The 23946-nt window shown below is 34.9% G+C and overlaps 1 protein-coding gene across 1 annotated transcript in view; it reads right to left on the reverse strand.

The window, feature by feature from the left end:
- Positions 1–6130, reverse strand: part of LOC145293023 (phosphatidylinositol 4-phosphate 3-kinase C2 domain-containing subunit beta-like) — a 264977-nt gene extending 258847 nt beyond the window's left edge. Inside the window, exon 1 of the mRNA XM_080139309.1 lies at positions 5908–6130. The gene's annotated coding sequence lies outside the window, so the exon portion shown is untranslated. The remainder of the gene's footprint in view (positions 1–5907) is intronic.
- Positions 6131–23946: the final 17816 nt, after the last annotated feature.

Raw genomic sequence — 23946 nt, forward strand, 5'->3', positions numbered from 1 at the left:
CATGAAAGTTTGGCAAGGGGGAACCATAGATTCAAGCTCAGACGAGCACTTGCCATGGAAATAACGATGAAGCAAAGATTTATTAAAAGAAGTATGCTGCAGCAAAAAAAAGTTTGTTTTATTTCGTTCAATAGACTTCCGCATTTTTTGTTTTGGCATAATATCAAAAATAAATAAATAAATAAATGGAAGCTAACCTCTTCAATTCAGTCCATTTAATTTAATAAAAGAAATCAATTAGGAAAGTAAAATTGATGGCAAAAAACAAGTTTGTTTTAGTTAGTTCAATAAACTTCTGTAATTTTTATTTGGCATATTAATTTAAAAAAAAACGCAAATATTTGGGAGCTAACCTCTTCAACAGAGTCCAGAGTTAATTATACGTCATTATAGTTATATTTGAAAATAAGTTCGTTTTATTTGATTCAATAACCTATATTTTTTTGGCATAATAAAAAGAAAACGCAATTATTTGGAAGCTAACCTCTTCGATTTAGTCAAAGAAATTTAATAAGATAAATATTTTACGGAAGGGTAAATGTTGGCAAAAAATAAGTTTGTTTTATTTCATTCAATAAATTTTCGTATTTTTTTCGGCATAATAATAAAAAGAACGCAAATATTTGGGAGCTAACCTCTTTAATTTAGCCCAGAGTTAATTACACGTCATTATAGTTATATTTTGTGTGCTTGTGTAGATGTGTGATGCTTTAAACCGACGCATTTCATATATATTTATATACTGAAGAGTGTTGCGTTTGTTTTTTATGATTTGTTACAAAAAAAAAAAAAAGAATGCGGAATTATATTTAAAGAAATATGGTGTGGAAATAAAATAATTGGCAGAAAATGAGTTTGTTTTATTGCATTCAATACATCTCTGTATGTTTTACCTGCAAATGTCATCAAGTTGCATGGAGAAGAATTAATAATTCACAAATAAACCTCAGTATATTTTTAATTTGGCAATGTTTTTGTTTTGTTTCGGGGAGCTGTACTCCTCAATATATATATATATATATATATATATATAAATATAAAGCTGAATGTATGTGTGTGTGTGTGTGTGTGTGTGTGTGTGTGTCTGGTCATGAATAGGCTCCTATATGGTTGACTATTTTAAAAAACTGATTACATATAATGATAGAAGATGTATCAAGACACAGGAATGGGTATGTTTGATCTGGCAGAACGGTGGTTCATTAAAATTGTGGGGTCTGCGTTCGCGCTTGGTTCACAAAGTATGGAAATAAAAAATTTAAAAATTAAAAAAAACAACGTTTACAAGCGTTTTTGATATAGACGTACATAATAATACTTTGATAGGTGTGTTTTAACTTAAATAGGGATGGTATGATAAAATTGTGAGGTCTGCGTTCGCACCTGGCCTCCATAGAATGGAAATAGGCACAAACTTTAATAAAGACTTTTCATATCTATCTGCGTAAGTATACTTTGATAATTATGTTTCAGTTTGAAGAAATATGGTATAATAAAATTATGGGGTGTTCGTTTGCGACTGACCTCCATAGAATGGAGGTATATCACAAAGTTTAACAAGGTTTTTTAATATAGAGCCACATAATATTGTGATAAGTGTTTCAGTGTAAACAGGTATGGTATAATAAATTATGGAGTTTATCTATTTTATTTTTACTTTCATCATATTTTGCTTTGGTTTTGATGCCTCCAAATTCGAAGCTATCTCTTTACAACACTTTCTTTTCATAATCTATCATACTTTCATAAATCAGAGTCCATTTTCTGTAAGCTGTTTTTGAACCCAGTCAACGACGGGTACTTTTGCTAGTATGTATACGGGTACTTTTGCTAGTATATATATATATATATATATATATATATATATGTAATGCGTCAGTTTAAAATATCACCAATGGTATGAAAAGTCGACCTTAAGGGTTGGTATTTGTTATTTTGACAAAGACGTCTTTATATGTCTCTTAGTGTGAGTAAGCATTTGTTAATAAAGCAAAGAATTGGTTTCAGGAATATAAGAATGTTTGGAGTTCAGCCAATCAGATTGTACGGAATTTGACAAGGGAGCCATTATTTATGAATCGGAAAAGGGAAAGATTATGTTAGGTTTATGTTTGCAATAGCCACTTACAGTCGGGGTAATAACAGAATCTATGGAACGTGTAGAATTTGTTCCGGTATCAACTGGTAGAGGTGTTAATAGAGGGAAAAATAGAGGCTCCTTCCTCTGAATGAACAAGTATATGGTTCGCAGGTTACAAAAGGGAAAATGATTGTAATCATGAAATTAAAAATCGATTCAATTTATGAAAATAAAATTTTCGGTTGATGCAAAACAAAAATATCAGAAAAAAAAAAAACAATCAGTTTCAGTTTATTTTTATTTACAAGTTTTTACTAGGAAAAATTTAAAGCTTCATAGAAATTTGTGTGAATGAAAAACTATAAAGTGAAAATAACTTCACCATAAATGACGTTTGGAATTAGAATTTAATTCAATTATAAAAAAACAGAATATTTGCCTGTTTGGTTACATTAAAAAAATATTTTAAAGGTAGGAGTGACCAGAAATGAAAAAGTGGGGGTTATGTCATCCATCGTTGTCGATGAAGACCACAAACATCACTGGGTTTGGGGCTAAGATCAGAGTGTACTATCTGTTCTGATGCTACACTTAACCCATCCTTTCCTCATTCAATGAAGGAGAAATCTTTCTAAACTGGGGCAATTTTTATTTTTGTTCTTATTCAGAGTGCCTCATTTTGGGGAGCCAGATTTTCCCCACATTAAAAACCAACCTTGTGTCTTACTCTGCCCTCCTTGGGAGGCAAGTAAATAGGCACATTACTGGTTTGTCAATTATCTGATGATGCTGTGACTTGCGCTTGACTTAGTTTAAAGTGTGGGGGACTTGCATCTACCACACTATCCCGTCCAGAAACACTTGGTCCTGATGGCAACATAGGGTCAAAATGACCAAGTGTGATACTAGATGCAGGAGTTGCCTCCAACACATATGGTGCCTAGCATTTCCAAAATGGTCACCCATCTGGTACTGGCCAGCATCATCGTTGCTTAATTTCGAGGGTTATGTAGGCAACACGCACACACACACACACACACACACACACACATATATATGTCTATGTATCGCTTATGCAAAAAAAAAAACTTATAAAGTTGATTCTTCACTTAATCGTCAAAACAAACGTTAAAAATTCCTGTAAATTTGAAGTCTTTTTTTTTTTTTTTTTTCTTCCTTTGAAGATTGTAATGCCGGGTATGGGGCAGCCAAACCAGCTGCCAACATTGCCCCGCTTTTTTATTGAAACCAACCGAGAGCTCTTTTTAGTATCCTCGCTGTTCCCTTAAGTGCAATTGTCTGAATCTCTTTTGCACTTGGTTCACCAGGAATATTAGTTAGGTAGGACTTCAGACCGTAGTTTCTTCCAAACTATCATTAACTTTTGGATTTTTTAATTTCGCCACACAAAATCTATAGAGTGAGATAAAAGATGGAATTATTTGAAATTTAGGTACTTATGTTATAATATTTTTGTATATTCTTATAGCAACCCATCCTAAATCTTATTTAGACAAAAAAAAAAAAAAAAAATTAATTGATACGAAAACCTTTAAAAAAATATTTTAATATGTTATCCATCAAGACAAAAATAGCAGTTAATTGTGGTTTTTGGAAAATTTTTAATTCTTTTAAAAATAGAAAAAGTTTCATATTATTCTGCTTTTCATATAAAATTCAGGCTTTTATCTTTCTGGAAAAAAAAAAGTTGCTCAAGAATAATGGATTTTAATTCGTTTAAAATTTATATATATATTTATTGTATGTCAGGTTCATGTCATATGCTACTGGTACCATGTAACCCAGTACTACCTGCCTCATGGTCGGATCACCGGCGACTAAACTGGTTCCCCCACCAGACTTGTTTGGTGAGGAGAGTGGCTAGTCTCCCTGAAGGATTAAAAACAAGACCTTCCAAAGGGCGAATGAACCCTTTTTGGGGGTCAACGGCCAACTAGCACCGTGTGTGTTTGTGTGTATGTATGTGTGTGTGTGTTGGGGTGGAGAGGGCTCCCGTAAGCTGTGGTGAAGGCAACCTTTCTAGGAGAAGCAAATCTCTGATTTAAAAAAAAAAACAAAGCAGGAGACCAGCACCCGCATTAAGCTGGTCTGCAGTTTAACTTGTTGCTGGCCATCTTGCTCTTGCTTGTTGCTGGATCTCAACATTTTGAACCGAGAGAGAGACTTAGCTGTCGTACAAAGCTAAGACTCTGTACCATCATCTGTGTATAGATACTCCCTCAGGCATTTGTCAATTAAAATGGTCCTGTGGCCATGGAAGTCATTTTTGGCTTCATGGATTTCAAGTGTCTGAGGGAGTGGCACTCGACTGACAAGGCGTTGCAATCATCATATATATATAAAATAATTATTATTATCATTATTATTATTATATATGACAAGCAAGCAGCAAAGCAAAAACTGAAAGTCACAAAATTGAGTTTCCATTGAAAACTATTGCTATCTACTTAATTTTTATGACAATTTCAACTAAAAGCAATGGCATGCAATGGTCATATCACAATTCACACATTACTGCCTTTACATAAAACATGTTCTGTCACGATTTCACGATACACTGATCCGCCATTATTATTCTTTTTGAAGTGTAACTCAAACAAGGAAAGTAGCTCATAGTTTGGAATCCGTTTCGATTCTGATAACAGGTGCCCGAAAAAAAAAAAATGGTGTCTCCATTTTCGGTAATAAACTCTAGTAGTTCCGGACCTCGTTTAGTAGAAAATCGCTAAAAATTGTAAATTTGGATTTTCGGTGCTAATGCAGAGAGTGATCCGGATCCGCGCTATTTTTTAAATCGTATTTCCAAGTTTAATTAAAGTTTTATGATATGTTTTTTTATTCAATTGTAAGGTTGAAGTATAGAATAGGTACAAAACAACCCTCCCCTCGCCATGTTAAGAATGGCTTTTTAAATAATAACGTTATTATATTATTTACGCCCGGATCACTCTCTGCACTAGTGCACTAGTACCGGATTTTCTTAATTAAAAGAAAAATACTTGATCAATTTATGTAATTTTTTTGGAATATGACATCTTCATTCTGTAACGATTTACATACATAAAGATTTTTCTGTATTTTTATTTTTATTAAAGAAGAGTAATTCCGAGTTAACACCATAAATGCATATCGGTTAGTAAAACCATCAAAGATTTCGTGTGTGTGTGTGTGTGTGTGTGTGTGTGTGTGTTTCTCGCTTGTACGTAACTTTGATTAATACGGTACAAATTAATGTATTTATTTTTACTATTAATCGAATATTTATTGAAATACAGCCCCCCCCCCTCCAAAAAAAAATTAAAGGATTTTTGTAAGATCTTAGGCGGTTTTTTTTTTTTTGTTTTTTTTTTCTTACAAAATTTGACCCAAACCAACTTTTGCCGAACTGGACGTAGGATTAGGAGCTTTTAAAAAAATATGCTTCTGTTCTAATTATGTAGAAATATAAAATCCTTTTTTTTTTTTTAATTTCTTTTTAATGTTGCAAACTTTTCTACGCCCGGGTAACGCCAATTAACATAATAAATAAAACAAATAATAAAAATAAACAAATAAATAAATAATAAATAGGAGTGTCAAAGATAAAAGGAAAAGCATGTCTACTTTTGTCGTTGCCATCATGAATAAAAGTCACCAGAAATTCGTTATTTTTTTTTAATTTACGATTTTTAAAAGTTTATCAGATTTTTTTCTGATTTTTTTTTTTTTTTTTTGTATTATATTTCTTCTTCCAACAAAATTAAAAAGTTTCAATTCAAAGAAATAGAACGATCAAAACAAAACAAAATAAAATAATCCATACTTACACGAATCCATAAAAAGTCCGTTCGTCATCAAACGTACTCAACATTTCAAAAAAAATATATATAAAACGCAAAAGACTTTATTGAATTCCTTCCAGAGATGAAAAATAAACGTCCGACGACATTTTTCTGTTAAAAGAAAAGTTTGACGATGACAAAGGTCAGACAAAACTAACGCATATAAAAAAATGTATTTCTCTTTCTCGTTTCGCTTAGTTATGTCTGACACTTGTGCTGCTGCTGCTTACAACTTTTGAAATCCTAATGAATGAGTTTTGTCACGGCTACCGACGTCATCAGCTGTAGTTGGGTTCACTTCCCATTGACAAACCGCTTAAGAAAATTAGGGTATATTGAATCGGTTGACTCCTATATTTTAACGACTATTTCTATAATTGTTTTGGCAGCAGTTACTGGATAAATTAATTAAAATCAAGTTCCGTCCTCCTTTGTTTACATTCTGCTCTAGCAGTGTCAGAAATCGCCATTAAAAATGCGTGATAAAAACTTGAATAATTAAACTTACTATCTTTCGAAACTTATAACTACTTGAAAAATGTAATTCAAAACCTTTTTTTTTTTTCAATAAAAGGGGCAAAGACCAAATTTTAAAATAATAACAGGCTTAATAGCAAAATATGCAATATTTGTTTTTTTAATCGGTTTTCTTTAAAAAAGATTTCAAGAAAATCAACGAATTTTAACTTACTTTGAATATAATAAATATATATAAATTCCAAAAATCACTTACCTATAAAAAATACTAATCAATGGGTACTTCCATTCTTCATTGTTAAGAATTTATCCATATTTATATTTTATATTGCATGTACTTTTTAAATAAAATAATTTTTTAAGCAAGGATTAAAAAATATCGCGACTTAAAATTTTCATATCAGATGGTCACAACTGGAAGAATGGTTTGTTTCCCTTTCTTCCAGTTGAAGAAAGGGAGACAAACGACTCCCATTCTTCCAGTTGAGAACTTCGGTGGCCTAAAAGCGCCATAATTAATCTCCCCTTTCTATTTCTGACATGTGTTTGCTGTCAACAAAAGTTAGTCATATGGACCACCGTACTTAAAAAATGATCACATTCATTCATAAGTAAGTTTACTTTTATAAACAAAACCTTCGACAAATTTTCCATTTTTTTTATTCTCTTAAAGAAATATATGAGTTTTTGATTTAAAATATTTTATTTCTTCTTTGTCGAATGAATTTTTTTTAAATATCTAAAATAAAACAATATTGAATGAAATAGAAAAAATTATAGCAAGTGCTTAATATTTACTTGACAATATTTTTAAAATGTGAGGTTCCACTTAAAAAAATCAAAGAGGTTTTTTAAAAAAAAAAGGTTTTAAACTTTTGACTTTACCGGTAAATTTGCACAAAACTATTCTTATTTGTTTGTTTGTTTGTTTGTTTGTTTTAAATTAGATTATTTTATTTATTGATCTTTTATCTTCAATTTGTCATATATAAATCTGAGGTGAGAAAATTAATTATTCTTATTTTAATAGACAAAATGGGGGCGGTGAATTTAAAAAAAAACGTTTGTCTAGAATATTATATTCGGTTTATTGGAAAGAGCATAAAATTTCACATTAAACCTGAAAATATCTTAAAAATTGAATCAATAGAAAAATTTTGATAGATTTTTAAATTGAAAAAAATTTAACTCTTAAAATTCAATTCATTTCATTACGTAGAAAAAATGGCTGCATGAGCGCACGCAGGCACAGTGTTTCTTTTTAAATAAAAAATAATATTTCTATTATTTTTCAAAAAACTTTAATAATTTATTTTGGAAGTATATTCCATAAAGAAATTAAACAAGCCACTTTAAAAAGAGAAATTACAAGATTTGTATATTTTATTCGCAGTTTTGTGTTAAGGGTGTCAAAAATTCCCCCAAAATTCTGACACACCTAATTCTGCTCTATGATGAATGTCTTGAAAAAGTCAATTGTGATCAATGTATACTAGTTTTAAAATATTCTGTTATTCTGAAAAACAACCAAGTTCGTTTGCATATTTAAAAAATGGTAAACATCAACCAGAAGTGACTTTTCCATGGAATTCACTGTGAAACAGAATGATCAGTTGGCGAAGAATGTAAACAAAGACGAATGACAAACTAATTAATCGTGCAAATTTATGCAAATTAATTTGTTTGGATTTTTTTTTTTTTTTCTCAAATATTAATGTGTTTCTTGGTAAACACCACATTGTGTAATTACTTTCTTTCTGAGTTCGTTCATTTACAGGATTTAGGAGAGGGAGAATTGCCACCCAGGTTTTGGGTTAACAGTGTTGTTGATTGTATAGCAACAGAAAATGTTGAACTTCTTACCCAGCGGTTTGGCTTAAACTCTACTTTGGACTCTACAAACTTGTAGCAGCCAACACCCGCTACATCACAGGCAGGAGCTACTTCTCTCAATGAGATTTGAAATCCATTTTCTCCCTGGCTTGTCCAATCACAAGCCAGCTCTCTATCATGTGACAGAGTATATAATAGTTGAAATCTGAAACCATTAACTCTCTTTCAACCTGACCCTGCCTGAGTACTACGAGCTAGCTATAGCTCTCTTCAAACTCAGATTTATTTCCACGTGCTGTACCCAAACGAACATTCTTTGTCATTGCTAAAAAACATACAACTCACACTGACCTACGACAACATGCAAACACTCTAAAGACTTTGCCCTTTCTTTCTCTTTTAACCGACCTCCTTCGCTCTAGCAACTACTAGCTATAAACATGTGTGGATTGAGCTGTTCTCCCCCTCAACAAGCCGACAATGTAATAATTCCATCTTCACACAAGAACACTTCAACCTACTAACCCATTTCTCTCTCGTACATTCTTCTACTAACGCTACTAACGAGGATGACAAATAAAGTTGTTTATTAATATAGAATGAAACTCCATTGCGTTCTCTCATTTCTATAAACTACTCTCTCTTAAATTTCTCATTACTGACAGAAAATGCAGCTGATGATTTGATCACCAATTCTTCCCATATCCTGAATATCATTAAAATAAGCCTTAACACCTCCAAAGCACTTGAATTTGATCTATCAATTAAAAAAAAAAAATGCTCTACTGAGATGGCCTCTGTCCTCTCCAAAGTCCACTTTCAGAATTTTTTTTTTTCTTTTTTTTTAATGTTTGTACATTATAGTAACTCTCAGTAGAGTGGTTACTAATTATAGGAACTCTGACTGGGAGTCAGTAATTTGTAAGGTTGTGAGTCGGTGTTCACCAATATATAATCGGGATCTATCAATTTTTAGGACCGTGGTTGCAGGTGCAGGAATCTTTTGAAGTTGAAAGTAGTAGAGTATCCATGGGACCATTAAAGGTAAATTAAACGAGATTGCCGATTGATAGAAAGATGTAATCAGGTCACATCCTCACATACATAAGATAAAAAGATAGAAATATTTCCGGAAAATAACGACACTTGACAAAGAGCTCGAAATCACTGTATTAATATGAAATAACAATGGTTATTTACGTGTTAGGAATATTAATTCAAATCGTTCCAATGTAAGTGATTTCTCATAAGGAATGTTCATTACGTAAAACTAAATTACTATTTCGGGAGAATAGCATGGATTTTAAAGTTACTGATTTTTATGAACAGAGTGTCACACATGGTTTGAAATTAATGCAATTACAGTCATTAAAGCATGTAAGCAGAATTTGTGTGTGTGTGTGTGTGTGTGTGTGTGTGTGTGTGTGTGTGTGTGTGTGTGTGTGTGTGCGTGTGTGTGTGTGTGCGTGTGTGTGTGTGTGTGTGTGTGCGTGTGTGTGTGTGTGCATGTGTGTGTGTGCGTGCGTGTGTGTGTGTGTGTGTGTGTGTGTGTGTGTGTGTGTGTGTGTGCGTGCGTGCGCGTGTGTTCATCACATAAGAAATAGTAGTTCGAAATAACATTGTTCAAAAGAAGAATTAAATTCTCGTTCAGTGTAATAATTTTTCATTATGAAAATTAGGGTTCATGTGCATGGTGCGTAAATCCATAACGGGGATTTTAACGCCTCGAAGTGACATCCAGTTTTGGGGAAATAAACTGGAATAAAATGATTTGATTTTCATGGCAAATCCTTATATATAAATGTCCTCAAAAGTTCCAGCCAGTTTGCTGTATCTCCATGCACGGAAACGTAACATAGTTCCTTTGTTAATATGTGTGTGGGTGGTCAAATCACAACATTGCGTGCTTAGATATTGTGATACCCATGGGCGTTGAAAATGGTGATGGCTAGAAAAATGTTCCTGCCGAAGATTTGTTCTGGCCATATGTAACGGTTACTACATGACTCTCCTCCTAGACAAAAAGTCTATCTAAGAAGAAGGAATAAAAATATTGCAAGTATTTCACTGGGTGCAGGTAGCAAAACAGAATGGACGCTTTATGTGCCTGGTGAAAGTTGCAGCACCAGGCAGCACTGTGTCATTAAGCATGGCAGTAGTTAATCCTGTTTGAACGGTATATCTTGGTTGATAGCAGCCTGAAAGAAAAGTGACGTCATCAACTTTTGTGTTGCACAGTTGCCTGGGTGCGGTGAATTGTGTCATTTTGAAAGAAATGAGCCATCTGTGTTTGCAAGGTGCATCATGGATGTTCCTGTTTGTTTGGAGTATACCGAGGAGTTGAGTGAAAGCAGAATGCCGTAGGTTATGATTCCTCATCATTCCTCTGGTTTGCTGCAATCTGTCATAGATCCATATAAGTCTGCAAGTGAGTCTGCAGAGTCCAAGAACAAGTAAGTCTGTACTGGTATGGTACATTGGCATTGCATAAAAGTGCAATTTACTTGTAAGAAGCTTCCCTATGCATGCGTGAAAATGTACTGGGGTTACCTAAGAATCCGAGGTGCTTGTAATGAGCTTGTTCTGAAGGTGTCCAGTGTGGTTAGCCCAAGGTGGAGAGGGAGGCGATATTAAATTTCGCACATGCGAAAAATGGCAGTATCTCTGATGAGTCCTGTGTGGCTGTGGTTGACGCGAGAGCATTTGTCTGCATTGTATCGCAAATTCATGGGAGATTTGGCGTGAAATAGGCGTTGATACATACTGCTGAAAATGATGTAGGTAAAATCTTATTGGTGGATGAATTGTTTAATGTACTGGCTGTGGGACCGCTAATCCATAGGAGGATCGTGTGTTTGATGCTAATTCACTATAGTCAGAGTCAGATTCGTAGGGAAATCGTGTTTAGTTTAATTTTAGATTTTTGAGCGATTATTGGCATAAATCGCTAATTTTATTGAGACCAGTGTCGCTAGTTTGTAAAGAAGGCCCATGCCTCCACTGCAAGGTCGCTCACTCCTGTCGAATATTCAGGCCCAAGACACTGGCACCATCCTCCAAACGTTCAAATCAAACCAAACTCAGTCAGTTTGGACCTTACACGTGATGATGACACAATATCTTCATTCACATATATACCATCAAGGTACACTGATGTCCCCTCTTTTATTGTTTCTTCCTGTGACAACACAGCGTTGATGATGGTCTTCATTATTTGGGATGCCACGTTCAGCCTGAAGCTTAGTCTGGTAAGGCAGTACCGCCTACCGGCAAACACCACCGTCTGAAATGGCCACATTGTCTTGCTGATCTGCACCTGCAGGTACGCTTTTCTTAGATCCAGGAAGGACACATTGGAACCTTGCTGGTGCCACTCTCGTAGCTTGCTGGCACAAATGTCAGCATCTGCCATGAACACATCCACATGCGCGTTTAGTTCACAGTAGTCCATCACTGGCTTCACCTTTGTTTTGTTGTGCTGAGCAACCGTCATCAGCAGTATCAGGCCTTTGAGAGGTCCAAGTTTCTCATACGGGTAGAGAATTAACCAGCCATCCTTGATCCATTTGCAGAGTTCCTCTTTGTATACAGGTCGGGCACATGGTACTCAGCTACCTCATTCTGCAGTTTGGCTGGTTCCTGGTTTTCCAACCACTTTCATGAGGCAGTCCAAGCCTCCTGCTACTGGTCAAATTCGCCAATAAAGTCTGGCTGGTTAATCTTCAATGCAGCACACACTGGAGCCTTCTGAAACTGTACCACCCCCGTTTGTGTTTTGTGAACACCACCTAGGGCGCTGATGGCATCTAGAAGCAGGTCAAAGCTCAGTGGGTTCCGAGTGCTACCAGCGCCTCAATATTAGCCGAATTTCCAGTTCTTGTACAAATGTTCACAGCGCCCACCCAGCAACATGTCCACGTCTCTCCACCGATGGTAGTCACTCTGACATTCTTCTTCTTCTAAGCGCGGCAAAAGTCTACGCACACTATGGTGCGAGAGCACCCAGAATCAAGGAGTGTTGAGCACAATGTCTCGTTGATATAGACCTGAATGGTTGGAAGCACATTGTCTAATTTCTGCTTGGAAAGAGGTTGATGCTGGCACCTTGTCCCCAACCCCGTTTCCTGCACAATCCAGGGCCATATGACCAGTCTCATTACACCAGTAGCAGCAAACAGCTATCACTCGCTGGTGGCAGTTCCTTGTCATGTGGCCCTGGCCATTGCACCTATAACACATGATTCACTACGCGGCTCAGGCCCCTGAAACGGTCTATCATCACTTGGTGTGGACTGTGCAGTAGGAACTACCCGTTCTCTTATCTCATAGGTATTCTTCATCATGGTCCTGGCCTGGTCTACCAGGTCATTAAGGGACAACGAAGCTATGCTTGAGCTAGCTCACAGGAGTTGTTTTGCTCCAGTTGGGAGCCCTGCCAGAAATTTGCATGCCAAGGTCCGCTCAGACAGGCCACCAAATAACACCGTCAATTTTATCAGCTCGGCCATATATACATTGACAGTTTCATCTGGACATAAGGTTCTTGCCTCAGATTGCTCCCAAGCAGTAGCAAACACCTTTTATAGTGCTGCCTTGATCCTTTCATAATCCTGTTTTTCCTCAGAAACAAAAAAAACACAAAAGTTCACGGATAGAATTCATCACTGTATTTCCTCCTCACAACTTTCTCTGCCAACTTCCAGTATGCTTCTCTTCCTGTCACCTCTGCCAACAGGCGTTTTATTAAAAAAAAGCTGACTGCATGTCATTTGCATATGTGTGAAGTGGGTGGTGTGATCTCGTGCGGTTCCATGAGACTACACCTTATAAAGCTACGGCCGTCATCTTTAATCTCTCTCTCTCTCTCTCTCTCTCTCTCTCTCTCTCTCAGATCCCACCTAAAGGTAAGTCATATAGCCACACAAGGCACACACACGTGGGTTCTTGCTTCTTTGATTATTGCATTCAACTCTACTGAAACGTAACATAGTTCCTTTGTTAATATGTGTGCAGGTGGTCAAATCGCAACGTTGTGTGCTTAGCACTTTGATACTTGTGGGCGTTGAAAATGGTGGTTTCTACAAAAATGTTCCTGTTGAAAATTTGTTCCGGCCATATGTAGCAATCACTACAACATCAATTAAAATAAAAAGTTCAATATAAAATAAAGTTTGTAATAATTTATTTATATATTTTTTTTCCAACAGTTTCAAAATTTGATCGGATTTCATTTTAAAAATTCTAGGCAAACTATTTCTTACTAAGAAAAGAAACTTGTGAATCGCACTTTTTTTTCTCTAGCCATCAACTTGGCCAGCAGGTTCTGCTGATTTTTCCATATACCTCGTCCAGCTGCAACTAGCATCTCCGTTCCTGTTAATATTCTGCTTTCTTTGATCCACTGCCCCTGCTAATTTTCTGACTATTTTTTCCTGCTGTTAATGACCTCCCACCTGTTCAGCCATTGACTTGAACATGAATCAAGCACAGCAACTGATGTTCATTTTTCTGGACCAAACACTGGCATTCTGTTCGTTCATGCTAGGACAAACACTGTTTTTTTGGGTTTTTTTTTGGGGGGGGGGGCAGGATAAACTTACTTAACTAGAATTTTATGCATTATCTGTCCTTCTCAGAACAACTCTCTTTAAGTCTATTCAGCATCCAACTTTGATGCAGTATTCATACCTGACCAGCATTGATTGCACAGATCTGTAGCAGCCCCCCCCTAATGAACTATACTTCATTAGGGGGGGTTGCTACAGATCTACCAAACCCTTTCTTTAACCTCAGTGACAACCTCTGACATTGGAGAAGTAACTTGACCAATAACTCTGCGTCTAAAACTTGTAACCTGTATCTTTATGGCCTACTAAACCAACTATTTCATTTATAAACTTAATTCGTGTATTTGTCTGGTCTTTCTTCAGTATTGCTATATTTGTTGGGTCTTTCTCAAAAGTGGTTGTGGGAGAGCTCCACACACAACATGCACATGACAAACTCAAAGCGTTGAGTTTCTAAAACCGAAAATGAAATATAGACATGAGAACATAAAATAGTTATTAATGTAAATAGTTAACGTTAGGTCAGGAGATCTGTGTTAAAAATGCACCAGAAATTAAACTTCTGCGAAAAAATAAACTAATCACTTAATGTAATAATTTCTGCTCTTTCTCTCCCTCCCTCTCTCTTTCTCTCTCTTTCTTTCTCTCTCTCTCTCTCTCTCTCTCTCTCTCTCTCTCTCTATATATATATATATATATATATATATATATATATATATATTTCTCTCCCTCTCTCTCTCTCTTTCTCCCTCTCTCTCTCTATTTGCTCTCTATCTCTCTTTATCTCTGCTTTCCTTTCTGTCCCTCTCTTTCTCTTGATATTAATAATTTCTGCTAGACAAATAAGTCTTGCAGGAATTATTAATATAAAGCAATTAATTTATGAATGCAAAAATGTCTCCTGCATTAAAAAAAATTTTTAATGCGATAAACAAAAGAAATGGATAAATTAATTTGGGATTGATTATGTGCCCCCCCCCCACTTACTACTTGTAACTATCTGGCGTTACCCGGGAGTTATTTTACTTTTATTGAATACTAGCAGGCTGCCCTGTGTTATCCGGTCGTAAAATACACATAAATATTATATTTTAATTTATACAAAAACTAAAACATGTGCATGCGAGTATTATGTTATTTCTAAAAAGTTCACTTCTTGTAAGTAGAAAAAAAAAAAACTACTCAAGCTGAAAACAAAACCAAAATCTAAAGGCAGTGAGTCAAATACGATAGCCATTAGGCCAGCTTGACACACTTTTTAAAAAGTGTTTTCAAACCTACTTATTCTTAACATAAAAAAATCTGTCATGTGAACGATTGATGCATGTGCATTTGTGAAACAGTTAGCAAACAGATAAAAAATCCGATTACCCCCTCTCCCACGTACCAATTTTTCAATTTTTACACCTTAGCTACCTTTATTTTCCGAATGAAAACCGATTAAAAAGCTTTCCACATCTGAATACCCTATATATTAAATTTCAAGTCTGTAGATCAAAGATTCGTTGAGTACATAGGTTGAGAAATGTCCTCACTCACACACACGCACATTCTCACTTTTATGGATATAAAGATCAGATGCAATATTCTAAATCTAGCTACTGATGACCACAATTAAGTACACTCTTATTTCTATTTCTATTTATGGAAACCGCTCCAGACAAGGCATGAAGCCATTTGATGTGAGGAGCTAAAAAAAAAAAAGATATCACATCAAGGTCAGAAACTAACCAACTATAAATGTTACATGTGTAGAAAACAGCAATTCTTCCCCCTTTGTCAGAAACATGGCTCATGGAATGTGAGGACTAAGGGAAGTGAGAGTTACAAAGTTGCCAAAAGTAAACCACTTTCTATTCTCCGTCAATTATTATTCATAGAAAGTTAGGTACATGTATATATTTATATATATATATGTACACAATTTATACGTAAACTAATTAACTGATCATTATGAATTTTATAACAGAGCTGTTAGGTGTAAGGGGTGTAATGTAGGCTCTATTTAGTTTTATTAAGTTTATAGACGGGGGTGGAAATCCATTGTGAAAATTAAGATACTTCTGATTTTTGTTAAATTTTATGAATAGGTATGTTTGAAATGGAAAGACATGAAATCTCATTCTAACATTTAAGAAATGGCTTTATTGGTCATCTTTGTTAAGCCCAAAAGAACTGCGCTCATTATCGATGTCACAGTCCCAAATGATTTTGGCTTTAATAGAGCTGAACGGGAAAAGATAACAAAATATCAAGATTTAAAAAAATGATCTAAAAACGACATGGTCTCTGAAAGAAATAAACATTATACCGGTTGTGATAGGAGCAACTGACTTAATAAAAGAGAATCTTCAGAGATACTTAGAAGCAATCCCTGGAAGACCAAGCTGTAATGTAATACAAATAGCAGTCATAAAGGGAACAGCATCTATTCTTAAAAGAGCCCTCGGATATTAATTTAAATTATAATAGAATCAAGTGTTAGCTCTAGGAGAGAGCCCCTTGATCTCTTAAAACTTACTGAAGTAAAATAAATTTAAAAAAAAGGAAACGGGTTAGTTATAGAAAGTGTTCCCGTGTGGAGATATAGATTAAAGATTAGACAGGCCTGTTAAAAGAGAAAAGTATTCATGTGTGTGTGTGTGTTGGAAATTATGGTTCATAGTCATAATGGATTATTTGTCTTCTAGAAGTTAGTTGATACATTCATCTCCAAGGAAGATCTTTTGAGTGATATGACAGATAGGGAATACTGGAAGAGTGAAGTGAGTTCTATCTTGGCCGCAGGATGATGATGTGTGTGACGAAAGATTAGATAGTACTGTAAGATGAGAAAGAGAGTTTGTGTGTGTACCGCATAAAAGTTCGTGTGTAGAGGTAGCCATATTGGCTTGTTTGTATTCATATATTAGTCGAACACCAGGCTCACATTGAGAAGTTGGGGCAACAGGTCTGTTCCACATGGAGTTGTCAATCCAAGGAAGAAAGAGTGTGTTGTCGGTTTAATCTTTTATAAATTGAGTCACGTGACTGAGAGCTGGTTTATGATTGGACAAGCCAGAAAGGAAGTGTAATCAAAATCTCCAGCCATGAGAATTCTCTCCTGCTTGTGTTCCTTGCAAATCCGTTTGCTACAAATATTAAACACCAATTAATGAATATTCTTTCAAAGTTAAGCTTCTTTAGAGCATTTTAAGGGTTTTATGGGGCATAATATGAACACAATTTCCCATTTGAATATTTAAATATTTCAGATTTGCATAATATTTGATCTATAGTCATTAGACATAAATTAAGTAAGATTTGTAGCAGTCAAAACTTGCTACAATCACAGGCAGGAGCTAATTCTCACAGCTTGAGATTAAAAATCCATTTTCTTCCTGGCTTGTCCAATCACAAGCCAACTCTAAATCACGTGACCAAGTACAAAAAAGGTGAAATCACAAACCCTCTTCCTCTTTCCTCCTGGCCCTGCTGAGCAGCAGACCTCACTTGGAGCTTTTGGCTCCAAGCTAACGTGAGTACAACAAGCCAACATGGTGACCTTCAAACTCCTACTTGCTTCCACGTGCGCTTCACACACATACTCTTTCCTACTGCTATATTAGGAATAAGCGTATGGTGGCGAGAAGGAACCAGACAAACAATATAGGTTTTAATTTTAAATGATTGATTTCTCAATCGTTTATTTAAAAACAAACTTAACGAGAAAGCAAAAACAAACTTAAGTGTTCAAAGTTCGTAAGGATGTGAGAATGTTCCGGAAAGAAGATATTTGGCATAAAGTTAATGTTTGTAACTTCTTAGAAGAGAAAAGTCGGGCGCTAGCAAGAATTGTGATTAAATAAGAAATATAAATGTTAATTTTCGCTGTTGGTGCTTCCATGTGGAGAAATTGAAGAATGATGCACGCGAAAGTGGTTTATCAGGAACATAAGTTTCAAGAATACTATGACAGGAGTTGAGCAGCAAGATATCTGTTCACATTACACTTCTGCATACAGTTGGGGAAAGCAGGAATCCAGAAGGGAATTCCAGAGTCTAGCAGTTCTGAGGAAGAAACTATTAGGGTAGAAGGCTTTCTTACATCTAGTTAAGTCGAGGCTTGTTGACGTCGGGAACCAAATGTAGACCCCCACCACCATGGTTGCATGCTTGGCCGTCTGCCCTTCAACCATCCAAGTGTGTTTGAAGGCTTCAGGCAGCCGTTAACAACTCTCACCATGAGGAGGTGGTGCAACTGAAAGGAGGCTGCCATTAAAATAAAAACTTCCTGTCACATTTTTAAATTTTATTTTGCTTTTATCAAATGTACAAAAGTGTCACACCATTTTCCTGCACTTTATATGGAAAATAACAAAAAAATTGCAAAACATTTTACCTGATAAGTATAGATCAGTTTATTTGATATGTATTTTATATATGTCCGATTAACAAAACCAATCCCCTCAAGTAAACGACAAAGGAAAGTGTGTTCATTTTTCTTTCTTCATTTGGAACGAAAAAGGTACACACTTTGTGGAATGAGGTCAAAATAATTGACAAAGATGCAAGATGGAGAGTTAGGCAACTCAAAGAAGCAGAACATATGCTAAAAAAAGAAAAATTACTAAGCAGACCAAACTTAGAAATTAATGGCATTTGAGAGCATCTAATTGTAGGAAAAACAAAAATTGTACACCCTTAAAATTTCAGCAATGGAAGGGAGATAATCTCCTGTCGATCTCTATTAGAGTTGCTTCTTCTTTGTCAACCAATTTTTTTACACATACGAAACTGCAGATGTAAAACAGAGACCAACTCCAAGAATATGAAAATATCTACAGAACCAGTAACTTTTCTCCTTTCTTTTCCAAGACAACAACCAACATGCCTGAAGATGGTCAAAGGCCAAATCAACCGAAACATTGCACAAATAATACTCAAGATGAGAACAATAGTCTGATCAATATAATAATATAAACTTCATGATATTACAATAATGTCCATTTGATTGTTAATATAGGTTAAGTCTGTTTTTTATGCCTTATAAAAAGAAGAAATCCACATAAATAGTCATTCAAAACAATTAGTTTTTACTTATGTAACTTGAAAATTATTTTGTAACCTACAAACAAAATTAACCTTATAGAAATTGATTAGTAAAGGTAGTCGTAATTTTGGTAGCTTTATTTCATAAGGCAAGATGGCAGCCTATAATAGATAGTGATAAAAAAACTTTCACAACTGGAAATGGACTCGATGTGAGTTTCCCTGTTATATCATTATGCATTTTTCTTTTTGAGAACTTTCTGTTTTTTTTCTGATGAGTCCACAGAGTAAATATCCAATCTTGATATACGAATATCAATTGTTTTCCTATGAATGAAACAGACTTGTCAAATGTACCGAAGTTCTTATTTTGAAAATAAAAATAATGAATTTTTAAGATTAATAAAATCTTAGATTTCGAAATCTAGCAAAATTGTTTAATATTTAAAAAAAAATTTTTTTTTTATTCAATTTTCACCCCAAACAAGGCACAGTGCCACCTTGAAGCAGGGGGCTACTAACAGGGACTTAATTAGCGGGGTCATTATGAAGGGAGATGAGTAGAAAGATATTTGTTAACATTACACTTGAACTTCTGCATATCATTGCAGTTGGGAAAGCAGAATCCCGGAAGGGAGTTCCAAAGACCCGCAGTTCTGGGGAAGAAACTATTGGAGCAAAAGGCTTTCTTGCACCTAGGGATCTCTACTGTAAAAGGATGAGACTTAGTAGCTTGTCGGGTTTGTCGGGGGGTAGTTACGTCGGGGAGGTACAAGTGTTTGCAGTTCGTCAGAGCATTCACCATTGAAGTACTTGTAGAACAGGCAGAGGGATGCAACATCTCGTCGATGGGACAGAGGCTGAAGCCTAGATGACAGTTCAGTACCTATCAGGTTGGCGACTCTCTTTTGAACCCTGTCCAGGAGCGAGAGACAAGCAGCAGATGCATCAGCCCAGATGTGACAGCAGTACTCTATACATGGGCGAATAGTTGCCTTATAGAGGTATAGGATACTGTCAGGCGTAAGTAGTTTTCTAGCATGGTAGAGGGAGCCAACCTTCCTTGCAGCAGCCATGGCAATGCTCTCAATGTATCTATTCCAGTTCATATTCCCTGTAAACGTCAGGCCGAGGAGTTTAAAAGAAGTACTTTCAGGCAATGTGTTCTTGGCCATTGCTATTGGTGGTAGAGAAGGTTTCTTGTAGTTATTGAAGGAAACAAGCTTAGTCTTAGCAGCATTGAATGTGACCAACCATTTTTGTCCCCATTCCACTACGGATTGGAGGTCATCCTCTAGTGTTTCTGCCATTTCCTTGGATATGTGTTCATTTGTTTTCCCCTCATATCTGTTATAGAGAGTGGTGTCATCGGCAAATATACCCATCTCTGAAACAATTTTATCAGGGAGGTCGTTTATGAATATCAGGAATAATAGAGGTCCAAGGATAGACCCCTGAGGTACTCCCACATTTATGTCATATTGTTTGGATGTACGACCGTCGAGGACAACTTTGATTTTTCTATTACTTAAGAAGGATTTAATTACATTATGAATTCTTCCAGTGATTCCATATGATCTAATTTTCCTTAGAAGAACATCGTGTCATACCCTGTCAAAAGCCTTAGATATATCAAGGGCCACCGCTCTACCCTCCCCTGTTTTATCCAATGAACGGTATATACGTTCAGAAACTACAGTTAAGATATCTGCTATTGAACGGGCTTGCCTGAATCCATATTGTTTGTCAGTCAGGAGTTTAGCAGCTGTTAGGTGCTGGACTAGGGCTTGATTAACTAAAGACTCAAATATTTTGGCGAAAAGCGGGAGGAGGCTAATGGGGCGATAATTTAGTGGGTCAGTTCTTTCACCAGAATTCTTGAAGACTGGTACCACAGAGGCGGTTTTCCAGCAGTCGGGAAAACAAGATTCGTTAAGGCATTTATTGTAAAGTTTGGACAGAACTGGAGCAACCTCGGCAGAGCATTTTTTTAATAGCACAGCCGGGATGAGATCTGGTCCACATGCTTTTGAGGTGTCTAGGTTTTTTATAATAGCATGTACCTGAGAAGGGGTGATTTTCAAATCGTCTAGTGTGGCGTCTGTTCGCAGAGGAAAATCAGGGAGTGAGTGGTGTACCGAGTTCAGTGTGGAGTTTGAGGCAAACTGACTGGCAAGCAGATTAGCCTTGTCAGTTGCCGTGCAAGCAACCTCATGATTGTTTGATAGTGGGGGAATAGTTGACTGTCCATTATTTACTACGCTGTTGTAGATTTTCCAAAAATCCCGGGTTCCTAATTTCTGTGCTTCGATGCGTTTTCTGGTGGTTTCAGAGTAATCTGTCTTAGCTGTCTCTATCACTCTCTTACAATTATTTCTAGCTCTATAAACTTCTGTTTATTTGAGCTGGACTTATGTCGGTTGAATCTGAGGAACGCATGCTGCCTTTGACAAATGGCAGCTGCACAAGCAGAAGTAAACCATTGGGGAGAGTGGGGCTTGCTATAGAATATAGAATATGCTATATATATATATATATATATATATATATATATATATATATATATATTAGTGTTGGGACGATCAATCAGAATCCGGAATCGGAAAAATCGACAAATTTGGGGGTATTGGAATCAATAAAATTGGTGCCTATTTTCTGATACCAAATCGATTCTTTTAATTGTCTTTTTTAATTGGATTTTGTTTCAAGCAAAATATTCCATAGCTGGTAATAATGATAAAATAATAAATATTTATTTATTTTAAAATACTAGCAAAGCTAAAATCGATAGATCATCCTCCACATGTGTAATTTTATGTTTAGGAAAATATCTGCATATTTAACACGTGCTTTTTACAGAAATCGGGGAAAATAACAACTCTATAGTTAAATATTTAGAGATTTATAAAGAATCGGACCAGTAATTGTATCGGAATTGGGAATTTAGTAAAGAATTGGTAATTGTATTGGAATCGGGAAAAATATTGGAATCGTCCCATCACTAATATATATATATATATATATATATATATATATATATATGGAGCCATGTCTCGGCCTTGGTGAGATGGAATCTAAAAGAATTGATTTCTTTTGATTCTATTTGGATTCATGGATCAGTATTGGGAAGAGTTTTTGTGTAGGGACGTAGATGAATGATTAGACAGACCTGTTGAAAGGGGAAGAGTTCATGAGTGTGTTAAAGTTATGGTCAATAGCCATGATGAATTATTCGTCTCTTAGAAGTTATTAGTAAGAGTGTGTGTCACGAAATATTAGAGACAGATGGCCACAAAAGATTAGAAACAGTGCTGTAGGAAGATGAGTTTATTTATGTACCGTATTAAAAGTCCAGTTGCCATGCTGGATTATTTGTATTCCGTCTTAGTTGAACCCCAGCCCAAAAGCCGGGTTGGGATGTGTAGCATCCCACATGTAGTTGTTGTCAATCCAAGGTACAAGAAAAAAAAAAAGAGAGAATTACAGGGTGTTTAACCTTTCATAAACTCGGTCACATGACTGAGATTTGGCTTCTCATTGGACAAGCCAGAAAGGAAGTATATTCAAAATCTTAAACTGTGAGAATTCACTCCTGTTGTTGTTCCCTGTAATCATGTCTGCTACAGGTGATATAATATATTATGTATAGATTTCAGTATACTTCAACAGTACTCAATATGTGAGTAGAGCTTAGAAACTAACAAGAGGTATTGCTAAATAATACTAAGACACCTTTGGTTTTCTTACAGTAAATGATTAATTTTCTGATCCAATGACCCTTCATGTCTAATATGTTTTCATCTGGCAGCAATTGGTTTACAACACAGTGTTAAATTAAAAAGAAAAAAGTTTGACTATTTAAATTTCATTGCGTTCAGAATTGATAAGACAGTTAATTCAAGTAAGATTTAAGGTTCTTGATTTTTACAAAATGCCACAACTTATAATCACGACGAATAATCAAGAGATTGGTTTTCCTGAACAGGAAAACCAATCTCTTGATTATTTTCCATGTTGGTGCCATACTATACACAAATTGTACTATTGAACTTTTCAGCTCAACATTTTTTTGTATAGAATTAAATATTTTTATATGGCATAAAATTTTTTATAGGGCATAACATTTTGTATATGGTATTACATATTTTTTATATAGCATGACATCTTTTTATACGGCTAACCATTTTTTGTATGGCATGAGATATTTTTATATACCATTGCATATTTTTTATATGGAATAACATTTTTTATATATCATTACATATTGTTTATATGGCATAATATTTTTGTCCACTATTACATATTTTTATATGGCATTATATATTTTTATATTGCATAACATTTTTTTCTATAGAATTACATATTTTATATTTAGAATAACATATTTTTGTATAGGATTCCATATATTTATATGGCATAACATATTTTTATATGGCATAACATTTTTTATATGTCATTATATATTTTTTATATGGCATAACATTTTTATGGCATAACATTTTTTCATATGGCATAACATTTTTTATATGGAATTACATATTTTTTTATATGGCATAACATTTTTAGATAGCATTACATATCTTTTATATGGCATAACATGTTTTAGATAGTATTACATATTTTTTTATATGACAAAACATTTTTAGATAGCATTACATATTTTTACTGGCATAACATTTTTATATAACATTCCATATTTTCTATATGGCATAACATTTTTTATATGGCATAACGTTTTTTGTAAAGCATTACATATTTTTATATGGCGTAACAGTTTTTATATGGCCTAACATTTTTATATGGTATTACATATTTTTATATAGCATAACATGTTTTATATGGCATAACATTTTTTAAATAGTATTAGATATTTTTTATATAGCATAACATTTTTATATATCATTACATATTGTGTATATGGCATAACATTTTTGTATAGTATTACATAATTTTATATGGCATAACATTTTTATATAGTATTACATATTTTTATACGGCATAATATTTTTATATAGCATAAAACTTTTTGTATGGTATTACATATTTTTATGTGGCATAACATTTGATATATAACACTAGCAAAAGTACTCGCCGTTGACTGGGTTCAAAAACAGCC

The sequence above is a fragment of the Euprymna scolopes genome, chromosome 14, assembly GCF_053919585.1.
Source record: "Euprymna scolopes isolate OS-2025 chromosome 14, ASM5391958v1, whole genome shotgun sequence".
NCBI lineage: Eukaryota > Metazoa > Mollusca > Cephalopoda > Sepiida > Sepiolidae > Euprymna > Euprymna scolopes.